Consider the following 6000-nt stretch of genomic DNA (forward strand, 5'->3'; position numbering starts at 1 on the left):
AAACTTGAATAAACTTGTTCAAGTTAAATTAGCTTTTGGGTTCTCAGTTTAGGTGTCGGGTCGGGTAAGTATTGCCAGATCTACTTCAAGGATGTTAACCCAAATCCGAAACCAACCAAAAAACAACCTCCACCACCCATGAAACTCCCTCCTTCACCGTAGTAAACACCAGATCTGGTGTTTTGGAGGGTAGGGAAGGAGGTTTCGTGGGTGGGGGAGTGATTTTATTAGGTGTAAGTGGTGGTCTTGGCAGGTTGGAAATGGCGTTCAAAGGTGGTCGGGATGGAGAACTAGAGAAGGATAGTCGCGTCGACGCCGACGACGGAGGAAGGGAACGCCAGCGACGATGTCGGTGGTGGTATCGACGTGATGGGTTGCAGTGGGTGTCGACGATAGTAGTTGATTGGTGGTATAGGTGGTGAAGTGGTTGTGTATGGAGAGAGAAGAGAAAGGGTATTGGTTACCCTTGGAGGTAGGGGTATCAAACTAGGTGGAAATGGGGTGAAGTCATTGTGAATATGGAGAAGGGAAACAAAAAAAAAAGTGTCAAACAAACATCAACAAATGAAATGAAACATTTTCATTCCTTTTACCTTTCTTTATTACCCCTTATCAAACGCCCCCTTAGTTTGTTAATGTTAGGATAAACAACGAATTAGCTAGAAATGGTAATGTGGGATTAGTGTCCGATTTTATAATTTCATTCAATTTATTAGTGACTCAATTTTATAAATAAAGATATTTTTCTTTTACTTTTTTGAGTAATTTAGTCGATCTTATAAAAAAACAATCTTATATTATAATTTGCCTTAATATATAATAGTGTTTGAGAGTGTGAACTTGGCTTTGATTTGTCAAACCGCATGCTAATTTTGTGAATTTTGAAAGTTAAAAAGAGCATTATTGCTTTTGTAAAATGTGGAAATGTTCTATTCAAAGTCATGCTTATAATTTTGAACATTCTTGACTATGTGTACTCTCAAATTGACTGGTACGAACGTTTTCTTATTGCTCCAGGATCTCTTTTTGTGGCATGCATATTACTCTTATAAAGTCTTGTTAAAGTCTTGTTGCAACACTAGTCTAGATTTCGAGTAAATGCGCTTATATATGGACTTTTAAATTTTTACTGTATTACTTATAAATTTTAGATTAATTTCTCATGAATTTTTATAAAAAAAAATTAATCAAGAGAATTGAGTAATTTCATGAAGTGTGTTTTTTATGAAAATATTAACTACCTCAAATTAATTCAATAAAGAAGTTAATAATAGGAATAACAGTTTATGTATAGATTATAGTTTTATACCAATTTTGTTTTATTTTTGTTAAAAGATTATATTTTTAAGTTTAATGATGAAAAGATTATTCTAACTGAAAAAATCAATATCTATCTATATTAATAAAGGAAGCTTTTTTCGAGCGATTATAGAGAGTCCATTATTCGTGAAAGACTACTTTAATTTTAAATTAAAACAAAATAAAAAGCTTATATAACTACCAACATTATTCGAGCCAAACTCTAAGACTGTAATGATTAGAATAATTATAACTAATGACGTATTGTAGGTGGTGATAAACTAAAATTCTACTATCAATTGCAATCAAACTCTATTAAGATTCAATTTGTGTATATATACAATTTGCCCACGTCCAAATTGGTTAGCCATGACGTTTGAATCGTCTGTTGTTATACCTTGATGTGTGAAACTTTGAATGTATTTTGCATTTGATTTATCATTACTTGAATTTAATTGTGACAATTTTTTAATTTTTTTTGCAGGTTGAATGATAATTTGATACGGTGATGACATAGTGATGATAGCCTTGGAAGTAAGTATCAAGTATGAACTATGATTCAAAAAGTATTTTTAAAATTTACGCTTTGCATATTTATTTAGTTATTTATTAGCATCATACAATATAATTTTTTTATGTTTTAATACTCATATAAAATAAAGTCACTTATTACACAGCATAAGAGATTGTAAATAATATATATACGCCCATTAATTAAGTTGTCTCTTTTAAGTCGTCTTAGTTGGAAATAAAATTCGAAGCTATTCGAATAGGGTGGAGTAATATGATTCGAATATACTGAGTTTATATTGATAGTAGAATTATTTGTGGGATTGTGTGGGTAATAATGGAATAAAAGAATTTTAAGAATTTTGTCAACGTACAAATATAGCTCGCTGAGGTTGGATTGTAGTTGGAGAACAAGTTTCCATACAATGAATCTCAAAAGTCATTACTTATGCGAATGCAAAGTTTTTCATTAGAGCATTTGCTAAGATTATGTTGTTTGTTTTATATGCTCATTACTCCGTACAACATACGAAGTACAAATTAAAGTATATGGTTGGGGCCTTGAGCATGAAAACCAGTTGTAGGAAATTTACTGTTCTACATAAAAAAAGTGAGTTAATCGTTTGCATTACCTATTTAACATGATTACCTCATAATTAAATATTATTACTTCCGCTTCACGGTCTTCAATGGATCAAAAACTTGCACTTATTCATATTCAGTTGATGTTCATATATATTAAAGTTGAGTTCAAACATAGTTTCATATATTATTATTACTGAGATTTTAAAATCGGGTTTTCTATCAAGAAAGCAAAAATAGAAAGATTTAAATGTTTTCCTTGGGAAAAAAAAGTAAAAGTAATTGTATATTACAATTTTCCATAAGAAATCATTACATTCTTTCTTTTTTTGGCTTTCTTAACCTATGCCTAGTGGGCATAGGTTAGAAAAACCCTAGGGTTTTTCTAACCTATGCCCACTAGGCATAGGATAAGAAAACAAAATGGAAAGAAATAAATGTATTTATTGTAAAGAAAAGTAAAAGTAATAGGATATTCCAATTTCCCATAAAAACATCAATTAATTCTTTCCATTTTTGTTTTCTTATCCTATGCCTAGTGGGCATAGGTTAGAAAAACCGATATTATAATTTATTTAAATGAAAATAGTTTTTACTCGGTAATACTCCATTTAGTTTGTTTGATATGATAGCTACAACCTCGAGCATGAACCAAACACGATACAGGTCAATCGTATTTTATTTTCTTAGACGAAGAGAAATCAGCTTAGTCCAAACTACTTATTACAAATAAGTTTACAAGAAACTTAAAAAGACATGTTACTAATTCCATTAATTATATCACAAAGTGTAGTAACTAATTTCATTTTTAAATAGAGTACGTCTCCATCATTGGTAAGACACCTCAGATTAACAAATAATGCAAAATAACCTTAACAAAAAAAATATCAGCTAATATTACAAAATAAAGAACTACAATAAAATTTGAGAGGTAACTACAAAAAACCATCAACTAATATTACAAATAAAGAACTAAAATAGAATTTGAGAGATATACAAACTGGAAATAATACCCAAAAGTTAAGCCACTACCATATTAGTCTAACTCCTGTAAAGTTCAATTCAACCTCTACAAGTTTGATTCAGAGAAAGTAAACTCTTATAAATTTAGTTCAGTTTAGCAAAATTAAGTGCAACAAAACATAGTCTTGAGTATTATTATTACATCCTAATTATATTATACTCCCTCCCATTCACAATAAACCTCCCATTTCATTTTGGCACAAATATTAAGGAAACACACTACCCCACCATATAATTAAATTTCAACCACACAAATACACTACCCCACCATACAATTAAATTTGGACCACACAATCACCTACCAAAAAAGGAAATAGGGAGGTTATTGTGAATAGACGGAAAAGGAAATAGGGAAGTTTATTTTGACTGGGAGGGAGTAGATTATTACAAATTGGCCCGGCCATCGCCCGGGCATTAAATCTAGTACAAATATATAAAGCAGAAATTTTTCGAGCGATATTAGAGAGTCCAACTTTTTTAGAAATCATAATAAGTGTAGATCTAGCTTTTTCTTCTAAATAATTTATGAGAAAATTATCTTAATCGAAATAGATCTAATAATTTATGAGAAAGTATAATCCTAATAGAAGTAAATCTAATAATTTATGAGAAACATAATACTAATAGAAGTGGATCTAATGATTTATCGATTATTCTTTACTAAAATAATAATAGAAAAATAACTTTATAAAGAATATTTATTTTAGAAGTATTTATAACCCCCCAAAAAAATATAATAAACGTATAAAAGTGTTAAAATTATATGTTTAATAAACATACAATTAAAAAAAAGAGATCCTAATTTCTTACAAATATAAAATATTGTCAAAAATCTAAGTTTCTTTTTTATAAGGAAAGGAAACTAGGTCAATCGTAATCGACCCATAACATCCTCGCGGATGAGAGCGGTAATCGAAAGTCAAGAAAACTTTCAGATTACCCAAATCATAAGGAAAAAAGGGGAGCAAATGGTACAAATTAAAACTCTCCAAGAAAGTCTTTCAATACTTTGCAAACCCAGAGAACACAAATAAAAAATTAAAAAAAAAACAAAAAAAAAAAAAACTGAGTCATACAGGGGAGAAAGAAAGCAAAGACGGAGACGCAAAGACGGAGACAACAGAGGAAAACATATTTCCATTCTTGAAAATTTTCATTCTCAAAAAGTGAAACTCGTGTAATAACAAAGATAATTTTATATAATTTTTTTTTTTTGAATATTTAAAAGATTTACAAAAGATTCGGGTTGTTAATTATAACCAAATCCGTAATTGTCTTACAAAAACCTTAGGAAAAAACTGATTTTTATTTTTTTAAAAATATTTCAGGAAAAAGCAACATGTCATAATAGGAAAAAGAAGTAAAGATTAACATTTACTTAGCATTCGGCAGAGAAAAAAAAAATTTACAATGACAATATTAGAAATAAAAACTTCAACGATGGCATAAAATAGTTTTAAAAAATTATTTTTAAAAAACCTTAGAAAAAAACTGATTTTTATTTTTAAAAAAATATTTTAGGAAAAAGTAACATATCATAATAGGAAAAAAGAAGTAAAGATTAACATTTACTTAACATTTGATAGAGAAAAATTTCTACAATGACAATATTAGAAATAAACAACTTCAACGATGACATGAAATAGTTTAAACTCTGACTTTCTATAACGTATCAAATGTGTATGATTAGATTACCAATAATATTCACATGAGATTTAAAAAAAATGAGCTACCATTTAAAAATATTAAATAAATATCATATCGATTTTGTCAAATGAGCCAAAAAATTAAATACAAATGAATAAAGTCAAGAATTATGATTTTATGCGGGACTAATAATCTAAGAATTAGCTAACTATGAATAAATCCGTGTAATAAATATTTTTTTAGAATAATTGTGAGAACTATATATAATCTACTATTATATCACCGAATTTTTTTTCAAACTGGTTTCAAATTCATATCAAATCCATAATAGAAGTTAAAAATGTATTGAACTGCCAAATATACAAAATTATGCGGTTACGCCCGTTACATCAATTTTTACTTTCTAAATTCCAATTCATCTATGTGTTTTTATTCACTTAACTATTTACCCCGGTTTGTGTATGGCTGGTTATTAGACTTATAAATTTGTCATGTATTGATTGTATATTTAAACGTGCAATAGTTTTAACAGTAGCTTTTCATAGTTTTTTTTTTTTTGGAAAATTTCCATTTTGGTCTCTGAGATTTGGGTTAATTCCACTTTAGTGCCCCGAGATTTGCATAATTCCACTTGGTGTCCTGAGGTTTCGACTACTTACTGCTTTGGTAACCTGAGTTTTGAATAAAATTTTATTTTGGTGACCTCAAACATTTAATAGTCAACTTTTATCTCTTAATTACATTTTCAGTAAAACAAAGTGCAAAATTGGATATTAAACTGTATACAAAATAGTATAATCAACATAATATTGTAAAAAAAATGTCTTTATGTTCAAATTATTTTGTTTTAGTACTCCCTCCATTCATCTTTTATCTTCCCATTTCAATAAATACTTCCCACTTATATTAGAGAAGTGGGAAGATAAAAGATGAGTGGAG

The sequence above is a fragment of the Silene latifolia genome, chromosome 7, assembly GCF_048544455.1.
Source record: "Silene latifolia isolate original U9 population chromosome 7, ASM4854445v1, whole genome shotgun sequence".
Lineage (NCBI taxonomy): Eukaryota > Viridiplantae > Streptophyta > Magnoliopsida > Caryophyllales > Caryophyllaceae > Silene > Silene latifolia.